General features: G+C 32.8%; 1 pseudogene; it reads right to left on the bottom strand.

Annotated features, from left to right (window-relative positions):
- LOC136132489 (serine/threonine-protein phosphatase 2A 56 kDa regulatory subunit gamma isoform-like) overlaps window positions 1-18258 on the bottom strand; it is an 80095-nt pseudogene extending 61837 nt beyond the window's left edge.
- Window positions 18259-19870: the final 1612 nt, after the last annotated feature.

Below are 19870 nucleotides of genomic sequence, written 5' to 3'. Positions count from 1 at the left end.
TTTTGTATATTTTGAAAATTAAGCCTTTGTCAGTTTCATCATTTGCAAATATTTTCTCCAAGTTCATATGTTGCCTTTTTGTTTTGTTTCTTTTTCTTGCTGTGCAAAATCTTATGTTCAATATTGATGAACCAATATTAAAACATTATTATTAACTAAAGTCTGTGGTTTACTCTTTGTGTTCTACAGTTCTATGGGTTTTGATATATATATTGTCATGTTTCTACCATTATAGTATTATACAGAATAGTTTGCCTAAAATATCCCTTCTATTCCACCTATTCCTCCCTGCCCACTGTCTCTGATAACCACCATTTACTCTCTGTTGCTATGAGTTTGACTTTTTTATATTCCGCATGTAAGTAAGATCATGCAGTATTTGTCTTTCTGTGTCTGGCTTATTTCACTTAGCATAATGTCCTCAATCTCCATTCATGTTATTGCAAATGGCAGGATTTCCTTCTTTTTAAGACTGAATAATATTCCATTATAGGTATATACATATGTGTGTCTGTGTGTGTGTGTGTGTGTGTGTGTGTGTGTGTATGTATACACATACCTCCCATTTTCTTTATCCATTCATCTGTCAAGGGACACTTAGGTTATTTCCACATCTTGGGTACTGTGAATGATGCTGCAATGAATATGTGAATGCACGTATTTCTTTGAGATCGTGATTTTATTTTTCCTTTGAATATACCCTGAGAAGTAGTATTGCTGAATCATATGGTAGTTATAGTTTTAATTTTTTTGAGGAACTTCCATACAGTTTGCCATAATGGCTGTACCAGTTTATAATCCCACCAGCAGTATATAAGGCTTCCCTTTTCTCCTCATCCTCAACATTTGCTATCTTTGATATTTTGATACATATCCATCCTAAGAGATGTGAGGTGATATCTCATTGTGGTTATAATTTGCATTTCCCTGATGATTAGTGATAATGAGCATCTTTTTATATACCTGTTGGCCATCTGTATGCCCTCTTTAGAAAAATGTCTATTCAGGTCCTTTGCTCATTTTGTAATTGGGTTATTTGTTCTTTTGCCATTGAGTGTTATGAGTTCCTTTTATATTTTGGATATTAACGTCTTATTGTACATACAGTTTGTAAATATTTTCTCTCGTTCCTTTGGTTGCCTTTTTATTTTGTTGATTGTTTCCTGTGCAAAAACTTCTAGGCTTGATATAGTCCTACTTGTTTATTTTTGCTTCTGCTGCATGTGCTTTTATTGTCATTCAAAACAATCACTGCCAAGAACAATGTCAAGGAGACCTTGCCTCTTTTTTCTTCTAGGAGTTTTACAGTTTCAAGTCTTAGGCTTATCTCGTGAATCCATTTTGAGTTGATTTTTTTTATATGTTACCCTTCTTTTCTTTGCTCGAAATATAAGCATTCTACTCTTTATGTATATTTTGGCAACAACTGTATTCTGTAAATTCCCCACTTGTATTTGTGGCCCTGGTTTCTATTCATTTAATACAAATTCAGTCATAATTTTTGTATATTTGTAACATTGACAATAAAATTAGGTTTAAATTAACATTGAGCCAGCTATGTTTTCACAAGGCACCACAGTGGCTGAAAGCTAATGTGTTTTCTTTTATTTCTTTTTCTGTATTAGGTAAAATGTTTTTGTGAGAAAGTGCTTTTCAGTTCATGGGTGTTTATACTACTTTCTATTGCTCAACACACTTGTTTTAATCCTCTAGTCATGGTCTATATGATATAATATGCTAGCCCACCGGGCACAACTAGACTTGAAAAAAACAGTTTCATTCTAGGTGTGGCTCATATGAGCCTTTACTGCTGGACCTTTACAAAATCATCTCAGAATATCTGCTTAGTCAGTAAAGATAATTTGTCCTAGCATCTCAAAATTTGAAAAGTTATCAGGAAGAAGAACATGTAGTGCATGAAAGTCATAATAATTTTGCCACCTAAAGGATACAGGTTAGAGGTAAACTTTATGATTTTAATAAGAACATGCAAGTTGTCCCATTTTTTTTTCATAGAGCAATCTCCAGCTTTCTACATTTAATTACACTTGGCTTTGGAAGACCTCATAGAACTTCCGAAATGCTGTGCATCACACCTCTGTGGAACTTGAGGAAATGATTTTATTTTCCCGTTCTAGTTTTATTCCATTGGGGTAATAAAATAAAGACTTTAAATTTGAGATTTATGACTGCCTCTTTAAGCAGTGCTGGGACTTCTGTTGGTCTGACTTACTAGATTGAAAACTTTATAAAGGGCTATATTTTTTAAATGCATGATTGTAAGACTGTGTTGTACAATTATGCACACATGAAAGAAAAATGCAGAGCTAATAAGGATATCTGTGAAATGCATACTCCTAGAAACACCAATCCTCACAATATGGACAGAATTCTTTATTTTCCTCTAAACAGGGTTGATCACTGTTTTATAATCCTTATGGATAGCTGGCTTGTCCTAATTATCTTCTCAGTCCTGAAACATGTATTTCTCATATCGCAGGTATTCCATTTAATAACTACTGAAATAAATTTTATATAAATAGAATTTTCTCCAAATACCAGAAGACTTAGAAAAAATGGGAGAAATTATGCTGTTCCACAAAATATTTATGTAAAAGGAAACATTTGAAGGAAAGTATACTTAGTGCATTATCATGAAATGTAGAAATACAAAGTTGGAATGTTAAATTATTGCAAGGATTTGGAAGTAAGTCTGACATACTTTGTTTTAATTACGAGCCTCAATACTCACCACATAAGACCTCCCACTGTGTTGATCACATGATGGTCAACATTGTTATCAAATATTTTTTATTGCTAGGCAAGATATGAAATAGAATCTTGAAATTATCTAAATAATTTAGTGTACATAGACTCTAAATTCAAATATGTCAGGCCAATCTAAATAATTCAGTGCACATAGACTCTAAATTCAAATATGTCAGGCCAAATAATACACTTTTGACATTTTATTCATTAAAGTATTTCTCAGTCTCAGCTGTACTCAATGATGAAATTAGCATAAATCATCACTTCTGACTTTTGTCTCAAGCCTTTTGAGAAAAGCAATTGAATAAAAAGGGAAATTGTTTTGCTAGATTCAAGTAAGTAATGTAAAATATTATTCTGATTCTCATACATTTTCAGACACTTATGAGAGCATGCAATGAAATAATAGATGTAAGATGCTTAGTCCTACACTGATGCAAGGCAAATATGCAATATTTGTTTGAAAACATTATTGTTGTCAGTTTTAAGTGGAGCTCTCCTTCCTTTAGAATTCTAAATCATTCCATTAAAAATTAGAGACAATACATTGGAACACACATGAACTCCAATCTGTCTTTATAAAAACATCTCTATACTTGCCTTTTGATCTGCTGGAAGGGGTTTTCTGATATACTGTATATTGATTATCCATAAAACATGTTCAATATATTAATTTTCTCCTTCTTTTAATAAAGAGGTTATTTTCTACAGTTGATTTTAAATTTTAAATTGACCAGTAAATATAAATTTAGTTAGGATTTCATCTTTGCATAGAGAAGACTAGTCTTAAAATCTTCACAACTTAAAGTATTTTACATTTGTATAGGTACCAACCAAGATATGTTGCTTTATTATTAGTAATTCAGCTTGAGATCTCATAAATTCATAATTTCAGTTGGTAGTGTCTAAGAAATATTTGTATTTTTTGTTAGTTTCAACTGATGATAGACTATAACAGAAATTAATAACATCACCAGAACTATTTACAAATATCAAAAATATTATTTAGATATAAGAGAAATTATAGATATAGTCATGCTGCCAAATCATGTCACACAAATGCAAGGTAACGGTCAGCATGTATATGTGAGGACATTCTTACAGCACTAATTCCATGTGTCTATGAGTGAAATCACTGCACACAAATATTCACATCAAAGGTAGTGTTTTACTTTTGTAGCTGAGATATGTTAGTGCTGTTTCGTTTGGTGTGCTTTTCTATCTTACCTACCTGTATTATGATTTTGGGGGAGGGAGGAGGAGATATAAATGTTTACATTTATTGTGTTATATGATGGCATCTTGTTCTAAATGTGCAGCTCTTCCTCTCTCTCTAACCCTTATGTTTGAAATGCACTGTTGACAACAGCATTTTTCCTTCTCTTGCCTAAGAGGCTTGGGGACTAAAAACATGCAATTCCAAGTAAAGGATTAGGAGAGAAATGAAGTATTTTTGAGCTGAAGGGTATCATTAACTGAGGCACTGCTGAGATTGCAGTAGTTCAACACCACCATGTCAACCAAAAAAAAAAAAAAAGTTTAAGATACTGTAAAGGAATCAGCCATTAAAGGAAAGATAAGAAATATCAGGAAAAATTCTGAAAAATGATATAACTATTCTGGTTGATAGTACAAATTGTGAATAAATCGTACACTGCAAGGGAAACATGAAAATAGGTTAGTATCTAGGACATTGTATGCCGAATTCCTAGAGAAAAAAAGGGTGATAAACATATTGTCCCTTGCGTTTCCTACAGCAGTAGAGAGAACTAATCTGTTGAAATTGTTGACTTCTATTGGACTCTAATAGGAATATGTTGTTTTCTGAAGGCTAGATTACTTATGTTTTAGAAATGTATTCTCTATGGGTTTAGTCAATGTCTTCTTTTTTTTTAATCCCCAAATGATTGTACAGCAATGTCAAGCATGTCCACAGATTTGTTAGGTGATGCTGAAACCAAAACTTGCTCTCAGTTAATGATTGAAGTTATTAATTACTAATTAATTATGAATTTACAGTATTGATATTTTCAACTTTCTAAATTATCACATAACCAAAGGTATTAATTTCAACTCAGAAAATTTGGAGAAAGAGTATAGAAAATTGATATTTTCCCTATTCAGGAAGGAGAAAGGGATAAGCAAGAGTCTTACAGGAAAGTGAGATGAAAATGCTGGAATAATTTCTATATCCAACAATTAGTAAACACGGTTAGAATTCCCTAATTTTATTTGTAATTGGATTAATTCCTATTATTTCATAAATGTCAGTACTTGTATATACACCCATGTATGAAAACTGAAATCCAAATGATGAACTTCCCACAGCATCTGCATAAGCATATTTTGCTGATTTCCCTCTCTTCTCCCCACCCTTAGACTCGAAACTCTTTGATGCTTCCTCTTTACCCCGTTCTTAAGCATTTGACACAGCCACCAAATGTCAATAGCTCATGTGTATATTTTGAATAAAATGAAAACAAGAGCTGTAAATGTTCCCATGACTGCCACAGCTCATTATGACAGAGTTGTGAAGATGTACCTTTTTGACATAAATAGATGAAAGTTGAGTATGTGCCAGGGCTTGGTTTGAAGCCATACCTTCCTTCATTATTTCTTATTCTGGATAGGAAACTCCAAAAATTAAGCTTCTATAACGTGTCCTAAACTATTATCCTTCTCAAATTATTCCAAAAATTTGAAGAGGAAGGAACACTTTGGAACTCCTTCTATGAGGCCAGCATCGCCCTGATACTAAAACCAGACAAAAATATCACAAAAAGAAAGATTACAGGCCAATATCACTGATGAACATAGATGCAAAAATCCTCAACAAAATATTAGCAAACCAAGTCTAACAATACATCGAAAGAATCATATAACATGATCAAGTGGATTTAACCCAGGGATGCAAGCATGGTTCAATACCTGCAAATCAATCAGTGTAGTACATCACATTAACAAATTGAAGAATAAAAAATGTATGTTCATCTCAATAGATGCAGAAAAAGCTTTTAACAAAATTCAACATCCATTTATGGTAGAAACTCTCCAGAAAGTGGGTATAGAGGGAACATACCTCAACATAATAAAGACCACTTATAACAAACCCACAGGTAATGTCGTACTCACTGGTGAAAACCTGAAAGCATCTCCTCTAAGATCAGGAACAAGATACGGATGCCCACTCTTGCCCATCTTATTCAGTATAGTATTGGAAGTCCTAGCCACAGCAACCAGAGAAGAAAAAGAAATAAAAAGGAATCCAAATTAGAAAGGAAGAAGTAAAACTGTCACTGTTTGCAGATGACATGCTATACATAGAAAATCCTAAGACAGCATCAGGAAAATACTACAGCTCATCAATGAATTCAGTGGTTTCAGGATGCAAAATTAATATACAGAAATCTGTTGAATTTCAATACACTAAAAAAAAACTATCAGAAAGAGAAATTAAAGAAACAATCTCATTTATAATCACACCAAAAAGAATAAAATGCCTAGGAATATACACCTACCTAAGGAGGTAAAATACCTGTACTCTGAAAACCATAAGATGCTAATGAAAGAAATTGAAGATGATATAAACTGATAGAAAGATACACCTTGTTCATGGTTTGAAAGAATTAATATTGTTAAAATGACCATACTACCCAAGGCAATCTAGATTCAATGCAATCCCTTTCAAAATACCAGTGACGTTTTTCACAGAACTAGAATAAATAATTTTAAAAGTTATACAATTTTAAAAGTTGTATAAACTAACACAACATTGTAAAACAACTATACTCCAATAAAAATTAATAAAAAATTTGTATAGAAACACAAAAAAACCTGAATAGCCAAAGCAATCTTAAGAAAGAACAGAGCTGGAGGTATCACACTACTTACTTTCAAATGATTTAGCAAGATGATTGATAAATTAGTGGCTGGCTGGCTGGATGGATGGATGGCTGGATGGAAGGAGAGAGCAAATATGGAAACATGCATTTAATTGTTGAATCTAGTGGTGGGTACTTAGATTATTGTATAATTCTTTCCAATTTTTGGCATGCTGGAAAACTTTCAAAATTGTCAAGCAAATACTAAAGGAAAACGCAAAAAATGCTTTATATTGGCCTTATTAGTAGCAAATCCAAGACAGGGATTTTTGAGCAAGTGATATATATAAGGGAGTGCTCTTATGCAAAATCTTTGACAGAGTGAAGGAAAAATATATAGATTGATGCTAACAAAGGTTAATGATTTTAAAGTGGCTATTTGTTTTTCCCATAAGAGAGTATAGGTAATGAATTAATAAAATAAAAACTAAAATTTTCTGATGAAACGATGACTTTTATAATTCCAGTTTTTGCTTGTGAGTAATCATTCTATTCAAGAAATTGTAATTCTTCAAAGTGACTCCCCCCCCCCTTTTAAAGTGTTATTATATCCAAATAAGATTGGCATTAAATGTTGGCTGGAACACTCAAAGCTCACATATAGGTAAAACAGTATCATTTGCCTGTTTGTAAAGCATCATATAGCACACACAAATCATACAATTCAGAACTGCATGAAGTATGCCACTGTTTGAGTATAACATGGCATTTTTCGAGTTGGGATTATTAGATCATCTAGTAATAGTGGTTCTTGAAAATTGAGGGTCTCAGAGGTTAAATGAATTGCATAAAACCAGTCATTAGTCGTTAAGTCAGAGTTCAAATTCTGACTTTTGGACTACAGATCTCATCTAAATCTACTCTGCCACCCTTCATTCCCAAGTAGTTTGGATCTGGGTGGACCCTGAATTAATGAAATTCTCATTACATCTTTCCCCCTCCCAGCTGCGAGAAATTAATTTGAGCTACTGGAATTGGCAGGGACAAATCTCTGTCCTTCCTATAAAAAGAAGATCAAGTTGATATTACATTTCTGGGCTTGAAATAAATCTAATAGTATAATAATAATCAGATTGAAAACAAATAAATGTTGTATTTAAATGATTGAATTTCACTAAGTTAGAAAGCTAAAACATAATCATTGCCAAATAAATCCTACAGCTTCCCTAAGAAAACTAAACATAAGAAAGCAACTTCATGCATGTTGAGGTTCTTCATAAGAATCACAGAAGGTGCTTATTAGAAAAGCACCTCACTGCCCTCACCCATAAATATTAAGGTATTTTCAATATTAAGTGTACCACCTCAGAAGTTTAGCGATTTTTAAAAGTAACCTTATCAGATAATAACTTGAATAGTTCATACATATGGGTGAAGAAAAAAGAACATTCTCTCCAGCTGAACAGACATTTAGAGTGAGGAGGGTTGTTGGGAGGCAAAAGAACAATTGCTTGCCTAAAGAAAGGAAAAAGAGACTATCTAAATTCTTGGTCAAGCATAAAGAGTACTCTATCCCTGACTATAGAAAATATTTGTGTTAAAATAAGTCATTTTTGAAATTAAAGTATCCCACCTTTTCTGCATACGGTAATATATTATTTTCTATAAAATCTGTTGACTTACAGGAGATTCCCAAATACTCACAATTGGGAATCATTAGGGAGAAAGATGTGTGGTCAGTGGCTATAATTTATTGAAAAATATATATCAATAAACACACACACACTCCATATACATCCAACCCTCCAGAGCACCCTGAGGAGTAGGCATTATTAATCTTCATTTTATAGATGAGAAATCCGGGGCTCAGCATACTTAAGTAACTTGCTTGTGGTTACACAGCTAATAAATGCTAGTACTGAGTTAACAGAAAAACAGGTCTGCATGGTCCCACACTTATTCTTTTTTTCCCCCGTATTTGTCATTTTATTTTACTTTATTTTCATTGAAATATAGTTGTGTTAGTTTGGGTGTACAGCAAAGTGATTCAATTTTACATATATAAATATATATGTATTCTTTTTTTTATATTCTCTTTCATTATAGGCTATTACAAGATACTGAGTTCCCATGCTATACAGTAGGTCCTTGGTGGTTATCTATTTTATATATAGTAGTGTGTATATTTTAATCTCAAACTCCTAATTTATCTCCCCCCTCCCCACTACCCACTTTGGTAACCATAAGTTTGTTTTCTATGTCTGTGAGTCTATTTCTATTTTGTAAATAAGTTAATTTGTATCATAAGTGATATCATATGATATTTGCCTTTTTGTCTGGCTTACTTCATACTTATTCTTCACCATTATATGCTGTTCCCAGAGACAGAAACAGATGCCAAGAGGTAGAAACAGAGTCTCATTGTTGACCAAGAAATCCAGAAAACAATCCCAGACAGTCATAGAACCATATTACTGTTGAGGACCCAAATGATACCTTAAAATAAGACCCCTTTAAGTGGGATAACTTTAGTGAGTTTCTCTTCTTTGGAAAAAAAAAAAGTAAATAAAATAATTAAAATGAGGCATGCAAGTGGGAAAAACAGTTTTTCCATCAATGCCTTTCCATCAAAGATACATGTAAACAAATAATTTCAATGCAATACTTCACATAGCAGAAATCAGTATTTTGGGATACAGAGAAGAGGAAAAATCAAAAGGCTGTATGTGACTGTCAAGGAATATTTTGAAAGGAGGTACCATTTCAGTTGGGTATACAAGTAAAGGTCGGAACTTGTTATTTGTAGGAAGGGGGAAGTCATTTTCTTGCTAATGCAAGGAAAATGATGTGCTCTATTGATATAATTAAGTACAAACGTTGTGCATAATTTGAGGACTCCTTCACCTTTACAAATCACTTAAGTGACCGTACATTTCTAGGGGCTTCCATAACTTCTGAACCATGAAACCTGAGTGATTAACAGTTTGAAAGAATTAATTTACATTTCCAAAGCAAGACAGAGGTTTTTATTTTCATTTGTCAACTTTCTCTATTAAAATGAACCCCAGGCTTTCAGAGATCACTTCATGGTTTTGCCCTTTTTCCTGCTGATCCATGTTGCCTTATACTGAATTTAAGGAGACTCAAGGTAGGTTAATTAAATTTGCTGAAGCTCTTTGCAAAGCCACATTGGGGGCAATTTAATTTTTTTTTCTGTTTAGCTGGTTGAGAAAAGAAATTCAGGCACAACTGTATAAAATACTGTTTTAATTAGATCCAAAGAGAAATGTGGCCTTGGATTCTTATTAAAGTTCCTTAATTATGAAAATTAATTTTAAAAGACATAGTAACTTTGTTTTACAAAAGTGAACATGTTTGTGAAGTTACTTTGCACTGTGCATGAGAAAAAAGGTAATGAGTCAAATTTTGTTCCTTTCATTATTTTTGTCAGTAAACAAAGTCTCAAATCAAGACAGGGTAATTTTCAGGAACTCCTGAAAAAAAATAAAATAAAAAAATAAAAAAGAATCAGACGTAAATTCACATCTCAAAGTGTTAAAATTTTCCAAAGCAAGAAAGGGGAGCCACCCACTATGTATCCAAATGAATTTCTGAAGAAATACTTGAGCATATTTTTAGGCAATTAATATATATAGTTTGGTCTCTCTTTTCTAAAATATATTTCTTTTTAATAAAGTAAAAATCTCAGTAACAAAAATCAACAATAAATAAATTCAGTGCTAAATATTATAAACATCTCTCACATCTCTTCAGATGTCTAAGTAAATTATCATTGAAATTGTCTTTTCTCAATGAGATTGGTGAATGATTGCTGTGCTTTGGCAACTTGTACTTTCTCATCCCAACACACAACAAAGAAATATAGATCCACATGCCTGATAAGTTGCAAAACTCTAACTAGTTTTATGGTTTCCATATATAAAATTGACTTAACATTAAAATAATGAGTTTCGAACATCTTCACCATATCAATGCACTGTGATGTAACCAGAATATTGCCTATGATACTCCTGTATGCACCATAGCCAGCTTAATTGTTTGAACAAAGTCAGTAACTTGTCATTGGTTTAAACATCCAATGTAATACAGTATACAATCAGTATATAATGCAGTATTATATACAGATTGTATACAGTAGTATACAATCAGTATATTACAGAACTAGAAACACATTCAAATAGAGATAGAGAGAGGGATAGATTTCAGAAAAATGTTTACACACTTATACTAACATATTCTCTCTCTGCTCTCTTTCACAGACATACATACATTACAAGTACATACATACCCTACTCTGTTTTCACTTTGCATACTCCAATTTGCATTATGTGAATAGTGCTACAGTTTGAAGATTAGTTATACTTATTAAATTCACTGGATAGATAGATATATAGATAGAGGTATAGATATAAATATAGATAGAGATGTAGATTATACATAAATATTGATTTTTTTGATTAGCTACTTGAATTTATCCACATAGATACAGTTTGAGATAATGGATTATTTCTCAGATATGAATTTTTCATACTTTCCAATAATTTTGTCCACTGTTTACTATTTATAGTTATAATAAAATCTTGTCAAAATAAAGCATAAATAAAATATATTTCATTTCAAATTTCTATTAATTTTTGAAAATCAAGATTTGGCATGTAATTTAACAGACTACTTGGTGGAAAGAACATAGGCTTTGGAGCCATATCTAGACTGAATATATGCTTCGTCACTTAGAGCCCATGTAATGTAGAGAAAGTTGCTTAACAACTCTGGGATACAACATCCATATCTATAAAAAAGAGGATAACTCATACTTATCTCACACTCTATAAATATGTTATTATTTGACTCAGAACCACTTATTCTCATGTTCTTATGTTTAATTCTTACGTTGAATATAAACATTTATTATTGTAGACATATATTTATATTTTTCTATCTATCTCTCCAATTCTTTTTCAGTTCATTCAATGCTAAATTTCATTAGTGAATGATGAAACCATCATATTAAAACAGAGAGAAATATAAAAACACTGAGCTGAACTGTATGAGTTTTAAGTATTATTTTGATGTTTATATTTGTTTTACTGTTGGGGAGTGGGAAATTATCTAATGGATATAGTCTGAGGAGAGATTGATAGCACATCATGGTAACACACATTTAAGTTTCTACCTCATCTTGTTTTCAGTATTAAAAAGGAGCAATGACCAAAAACAATTCCTAAAAGTGGTTTTCTTAATTGTTCACTGTTCATCATATCTATAAAATCTCCTCTAGGATTGAATTTATTACTTTGCCTTTGTGGATTAAATTTGCTTTGCTATATCTCCAGTTTTTCATCTTGTCTTTTAAACAGTTTGCTATCAAATTGTGGCCTAAGCTCACAGGGCATTATCTTCATGAGGACAGTTCACCTCTGTAACACTGGAAAGTTGTGGAACTGAATTCAGGCAAGATGAGAAAGAGGCTTCAGGATTGTGTATTAAATTCTAATGTATTTTCATAAAATAACTTGCCAAGTGTCCATAATTAGGATATCCTCTCATTGTTATTGGGTACATTATAAGAGACTATCTGGTATCAAGCTCAATGAAAACAATCATAGCAATTTCTTTTCTGAAGTATATATATAGGTTAAAAATAATTTATTTTTTCTTATACATTAAAGTTGCATAAGTCACTTAATCCAAGAGTTCCTTTCACACATTTTATGTAATTTTCTTATACTCAGACTTTTCCACTCATGTCAAGTTAAAGTTTCAAGTTGAACCTATACACTGTTGACCTGAAACAAATAGACTGCCAGTTATTTCTCCAGCAAAGGTGGGTTTGTTTGGGATTAGCAGAGAGTCACAATTCAGGGTCTGCAACCATGGTGAGCCACTTGTGTGTCCCTGCAGGGGAAGGGAAGGAGGTAATTTTACAGAGGGGAAAAGGAAGTTGGAGGGCTATGGTAAACAGAGTCCATGGCTTTTCATTGGCTGAATCCCTGCCAGGAAAAAAGGGTAGTCTTTCTTCATGTTGGGCTTGGCTGTTGTCACGGGATATGAGAGTTCCTCTTTCTGGTCTCCCAACACCATTTAATTGAGGTTTCTGTTTATTAATTTTTACAATACTTTCCATAAGCCAAAAGGACCATGTTTATCTAAGTAATAGTTTTCTAAGAAGTAAGAATAAACATCTTAAGCTAAGCTGGAAAAGTAATTAAAATTGAAACCAACACAACCTTTTTTCTCATTCTAAGAAATTTCCACTCAAAACTAGGCATGTCATTTTAAGGCAAAGCTATGTTGATATATATATAGAATATTTTGAACAATAGTTTGTAGTCATTTTGCCAGAATGGCAGTAATGCCATTGATGTAGTGAAAGAATTTGGTCTCATTTTTATAAATTTTTATCATTTATTTGCTTAATGTAGTGATAATCTGATGATATGAATATAGCCAATTAAAAATCATCCTTTTTTTTTAGATTTACCTTCATAAAAAATGAAGAATATGTTTTGACATTTGCAAAAACTTCACTAGTATTTTGTGAGTGAAGTTAGCAAGAGGCAGAATTCTTTTTTGCTGAGTTATAATTGCATATAAAATAAATATAAATATGAAAAAAGTAAGAGAATTCCAGAAATGCTGGAACTCTTGGAATATTCTTGGGTGTAAGCTTGTACAAACAATGCTGCTGTGTTTGAGGGGATAAGGATTGCTTTAAAGCCCTTCCTTATTCAATTCCAGAAAGATAATATCTAGGGGAGTATATATGTTTTCACTTAATCTCCTTATGCTAAGTGTATAAGAGAAGAAATAGTCAGTGTGGGCTGTTATGTGCTCAACACTCACAATGAATTAGTTTAAGATGCATTTTGAACTTTAAGAAATAAAAACGATAACTACAACTCTATATTAATATACTTTTTAACCATTTAAGTGGCATGCATTTTCAGTGCTAAACAGAAGGCCGTAAAAATCAACACTAGTATATTATTTATGCTTAGGTATTAATTGCTTGGGGATATAAAATGTCATTATTATTTTTATACCAGCTAACTGAAGTGGAAAAATGAGGTAATTCTCACAAGCAGAATTCACATTTGCTTCAATTATGTGGATACTTCGGATGAAAAAAACTTTTATGTTATAATTACTACATCTTTCAACTTTATTTCATGTCTTGTCACAACTTTAATATGTCAGTTCCGGTTCTACCAATGCTAGGGTTTTTTTTTTTTTCTTACCACAATATGTTGTACTTTGCCGAGTATGTTCTAAAATTAAGTATGGAAATCTTAGGTATCAAAAGGCATTGGAAGAAATAGGATAACAGTTTCAAAGTTATCACAAGAAGGTGTAAATCTGTGGTGACATATACAAATAAGCATCTTAAGGATAGTCTTTTTAAAATGGACTCTTTTAAAGGTCCTTGTTTAAAGTATCTAATGCAACCAGATCGAATTTTGGAAGTAAGCATCATCAGTTACTTGGTAGAACATGTGGTTTAAAGATTTCTTACACAAGGCACAATATTGCACAGCTTTACAAGGGCATAAATATAATTTAACACACAGTGATCTAAACCTTAACTTGATTTATGGCTGCTGACAGCATCTAAGCACAAGAAATAAAGGTAACAAACTTTTCTCAGTCGTTGGAATGCTTAGCGTTAATTTTGTGTGCACGTAATTGGTTTTTTTTACCTTGTACCAGAAAGGTGGTTTTCCTCCATTATTTTCAGTTTTCTCTGTATCACATTTCAAGGGCATTAGTATTTGAGGCACATTTTTGCTAATCCCCTTTTCCATGCTTGGCCCTATCTAGGACAAAGGACACATTTTCTCCCAAATCTTGGGAGACTAGTTTACATTGAAGTCGAAGTGTTCTTATATAAAATAAGATAAATGAGTTAGCATTAACTGTTCTATTTTTACTTAGAACTTTAAAAATTGAGAGACTGGTTAAAAACAAAATTGTTATAAATGACTGTGATTTGGAGGAGAAAAATATATATATTAGAATGTTCAGTATTCATTCAATAAGTATGCCTCAATTAATGACTGCAGTACACAATAAATGTTAGTATATCAATCAGGTCACCAAAGAGAATTGCATTATTAACTTTGTAACAGATAACTTAATTGTACAAATAACCCAAAGCTATGTAATTAGGATGTGATTATATTCACATTTCTTTATGACAAAATGGACTTATAGTTCAAGTAACTGGTGCAAGTAAAAAGGAAAATGTGAAATGAGGTTATAAATCAACTATTAAATACTTATTCTCCTTTGCTACTGACTAGGTACGAAAGGATGTTTTAATTCTCTGTGTTTTAATAACAATTTTCTATTAAGTAATTTTGTAGAGTTGAGCTCAATAATAGTCCCTCTTTTCACATTATAGTCAAAATGTTCCCTCTTATTATTTGGAAAAGGCGGGACTGTTTTCTTGTTGCTTTAATTATGTTTATATTATGTGTATATTCATGGGCTAAAAGAAGGAAAATTTAAACATTAGGATGTACTGCCTTTTTTTCAATCTTATTATAAATCTCCGTTTCTTGCAGGGAGGGAGAAGTAGTCATTTATGGGTTAATTAGTCCTAACTCCATCCTTGGACAAAGAGATGTTGAGAATGCCAGCATCTGTTAAAGACTGATGAAAGCTTAACTCTTGGTTTCAGGTGAAGTACTCGTGCTTATCTAGTATTTATATCTGTACTTCAACATTCTGGAACAGGACATCCATATCAAAAAAAAAAATAGTTTACTGGAAATACAATAACTAGTACACTCCTTTTTATTGTGGCAGATAATTTTCTTTCCACTCAAAATTATGCACAATTTAGAATTTTCTATGCTTTAGATTGAATAAAGAACTAGTTTGACAAATAAATTGAAATCATATGAATATCTTAACCCCGATTTATTAACTATGGTACAATTGGAAGTAATGAATAAAACTCTCTGACTCCTAAATCATTGAATGAGAGAAGCAGAATTTAGTAGTACAGTCTATTCTAACATCATTTATTTTTGTGTTGTCCCCCATTACCTGTCTTTTTGTAATCCACAGCGTTGCTTGACATAGGTGAACTCACTCTCTTTCCGATATTTATTTGAGTATATTTTAAATTCAAAGCCACCTGGCGAGTCAGCTCAACTTTCATGACTGTCTCCCTTCCAGCAAGATCCCAGGTTCACCTTATTAAGAAGAGATAACGTGTACAGCAGGTCTCCAATATGCCTGGCCCTAGGCTACCATTCATCAGTTCTGCTTCTCTTTAAACACAGTTTTCCATATTTTTGGTTTTTCCATGTCATGCTTATTAATTTTCAACAAAGAGATGAATGTTTGGAATGGCTACCAAGATATGTTTGTTTTAACACTCCCTGGTAGTTCTAGAGATAAAAATTCCAAAGGTTTGAAATCTAATTTTAGCCCTAATATTTAGCCCTAATTTTAGCCCTAATAAGTCTTAGGGTACTTTACTATTGTAACAGCCCTAAAAACATTTTATTTTAGAATTTTAAATTTTTTAATGAAAAATGATATATGTATACAGAAAAATGCACATACTATAAGTATACAAATTAAATTTTTGCAAAATGAACACACCAGTGCAACCAGATAGAAATAAGAATTAAATCATTACCAACACCCAGAAGTCCCCTTCCACTCACTGCTGACTCAAGGAGAGCTATTTCCTGACTTCCAGCAGCATAAATATTTTTTACCTACTTTTTAAATATAAATTGTATGATAGATACTTTTCTCAGTGACTTCTTTTACTCCATGCTGTGTGATGCTCATCTAAATTTTTTCATGAAGTTGTAATTTTCATTCTCTTTGCTAAATAGTATGTCATTTTGTGAGTAAACCATGATTTCTGTAGCACTGTATTTATCCAGTTTTCAGATGTTATAAATTATACATTTATAAGCATATACATTTCTCTTGGGTACATACCTAGGAATGGAGTTGTATCATATGGTATTCATATATTTAGTTGTTTTTTTAAAATAGCTTTACAGTATTCCAAAGAGTGTGAGCATTGTATGGAAGTTCTTGTTACTCCAGATGTGTGTCAACACTTAGTATTTTCTGTCCTATGACAAATGAAGTTGAGCACCTTTTCATTTTAGTGTCCCCTGAAATTTGAATAAATCAACATATATACACTACCGAAGGTAAAATAGTTGGCTGCTGGGAAGTGGCAGCATAGCACAGGGAGATCAGCTCGGTGCTTTACGATGACCTAGAGGTGTCGGATAGGAAGGAGGCAAGGGAGGCTCAAGTGGGAGGGGATATGGGGACACGTACATGCATATGGCTGGTTCGCTTTGTTGTGCAACAGAAAGTAAAACAGTATTGTGAAGCAATTTTACTCCAATAAAGATCCATTTTAAAAAATCTTAAGTTATTTGGATGCTTCAGAATGGAGAAATGGTATGAGTAGTCCATTAATTTCATAGTGATTATATTTGTTTCCTTTTGGGATTTTCTGCTTCTAGTTTGTGTTTGCTGAGGACAACAAATAACCCACCAGTTTTTCATTATGTTAAGCTCCTGGGAAAGGAAAACCATTATTGCTTCTTTTTCTTCTATTTCTTAATTTCCAAATTACTTTTTTTGCATTCATGGGAAATAGAGCCCAACTATATTCTGGATGAGTTTTATCATAACGTACAATTTCACCTCAACCCATAACAAAAGAAACATGCACTGAGAGCTAAGTTACTGAATATGGCAGGGCTACTTATAGTGGCTTTTAAAAATATCTCTTCCATCATTCATATTTCTACAACCATTATCTGATCTCAGTTCCTCATTAATTTTCATATTGTTTTGATAGAACACTTTACTACCTCAAACCTTCTTTCCACTTTCTCCAGCTGCTAATCTGTTTGTTGCTTTGCTTCCAAATGGTTGTAGTGCTTTGTTGATTTAGTTTGAACCATTTGAGTCTGAGAGATGTGTTATAAGTATGTGCATGAACAAGTTTATGTACATGAACAAGTTAATCCTACTTTCCATGCACACTTTGTGGTTGCTTTATTAGAAGTAGTTTGGGGATGGTGGAATTTGTGGGGCTTGCTTTTTTATAGAAAGTATAAAAATCACCAGAATCAACCCCATTGGTTTTGACTAATTTCCCTTTACACAAGCTCCTGCTATCCAATCTGACTATGAGTTTTGCCACTTCTGCCAGAAGTATGACTTCTTCTCTGTTTAGGAGCAATTCTTTCATACAAGGAGTAGTATTTTTTCAGGAGTAGTAGAAAGGGATTCATTCTAACTTGCTTTCGTTACTGAGAGACCATCTGTGACAGTTGAGGACAGGGATGGAGGAAAACAGCATCCTCTCTTTGTCTCCCCATTCCCCACTTGCTTACAAATAGTTGAGACTATCTATATGCACCATCCTCACCCTGTCAAACTTTCATATTGGCTCATATGAGTCAGCAGCACAGGTTTGGCTTCCTGAAAAACAGTTCTGAACATGTTAGCGACCTCAGAAAACTTCAAGATTTATCTCGATTTCTCAGACTGCTTTAAAGAATACTCCCTCTTTAAAGTCCATTTCAATCTCACCTGCAGTTATTCCTTCTCTCATGCTAAGCTCCAGCCAGATAAACCCTCTCGTCATCCCTTGAGGATCCTTTCTGTTTCTGCATCTCCAAATCTTTGCTCTAATCTGATTTTGGCTTTAAGTATCTTTCCCTCACCATCTTCACTTATCCAAATTCTATGTCTCTTTCAACTTCAGAGAAACTGACATCTTCCTGTTCAAGTGTGTGTTGGTCTCCCCAGCTTCAAAGCTTATCTTCTTTCAATTTGTTGAGTATATATTTTTTCCACCCCACCATACTTTCTGTGTTCTCATAGAAGATTTGGTTATACAAGTCTTGACCACAAGCACATTCCTTCCATAATTTCTAACAGCATAGTTTCTTGCATGTTGTGGAATTCAACAAATATCACAGTATATTGTTTAAGATCTTTTTTCACATTATGCTGTCTCTGAAATATGGATCATTATTTTTCAGTCAATGACATCTTGCAGTCACATTGACTAAGGAATAAGTGTGAGCCAGTTGTCCTTGCTTATGCATGCGAGAACTCCATCAAAGCTGGTCATGTTTTCCTCACTTCAGTCAAGTTGTGTGCATTGTTGTCACTTTAAGTGTTGATTTTAATTGCCATTTAAATCTTCCAAAGATTACAAATTGCTTTAGCACTGAAACAAGAAGTTATTGTGTTCAAAGAAAGGGAAAGAAAGAAAGCAGTGGGGCATCACATTGGTAATAGCGAAACAAATAATCTTCACGGGGGGGAAAATGACAGCTATTCCATATTGTCCTGCAAAGCTACCTCCAGCTGCTTTATGGCCACTGAGAAAGGAAAATACCCACGAGCAGATAACGTTTGACTATCGATACACATGGGAAATGATCACCAGTCCCATGCCAGGGAATGCAAACTGAATACAGTTAAAAATTACAAAATTCCTTTGAATAGATGAAAGAAACCTTAATGTAATGAAAGGATTGTGTAACCAATTAATTTATTACATGGGCTTATTGTTAATGTATGCCAGATTTGAATTCACAAGGTTTTTTTTCTTAATTAGTGACTCATAAAGTAATGGCATATCTTATAATTGATGGCTTATTAAAATCAAAGGTGAAGGAATGTATGCTAAAAGATTGAATGAAAACATGCAAGGATAAATGGTAAAATCTCATCTTGGTACTATAATTCTGAAATTATGTTCCTAATACTGCAAGTCTTCAGTCCAGGACGTAATTTGGGCTATACTTTCTCTGATTAGAAAAGATATAGGAAAATCAACATTTATTCGGACTAAATAACTCTTTTTGAAATGTAGTTTGTTCAGTAACACACACACCCCCGCTGTGTGTGTACATATACATGAAATATGATTGTGGGTATATTTTGTCAATAATTGATTGTGCTATTACTTTACAACATGAAATAGAGATGAGCCATTTTTTTTCCCTTAATGTGAACATTTAGAAATCAGGAGATGTTCCTCTATAGATGATATACCTATTTTCATAGTGGCCCAATACATATAAAACATACTGCCCAAACTCCCCAATTCAATGCACTCTACCTGATAACTACAAAACATGCTGGTAACTATCTCAACTAAAATACTCTTCATGAAGAGATGAATGAGAGAAAATGAAATTTACAAGTACATGCCTAGTTGACATATTTATAATAAAAATATA

The sequence above is a fragment of the Phocoena phocoena genome, chromosome 13 (assembly GCF_963924675.1).
Source record: "Phocoena phocoena chromosome 13, mPhoPho1.1, whole genome shotgun sequence".
Lineage (NCBI taxonomy): Eukaryota > Metazoa > Chordata > Mammalia > Artiodactyla > Phocoenidae > Phocoena > Phocoena phocoena.
The sequence above is the reverse complement of the archived record's forward strand: the minus strand, read 5'-3'. Positions and strand labels throughout refer to the sequence as shown.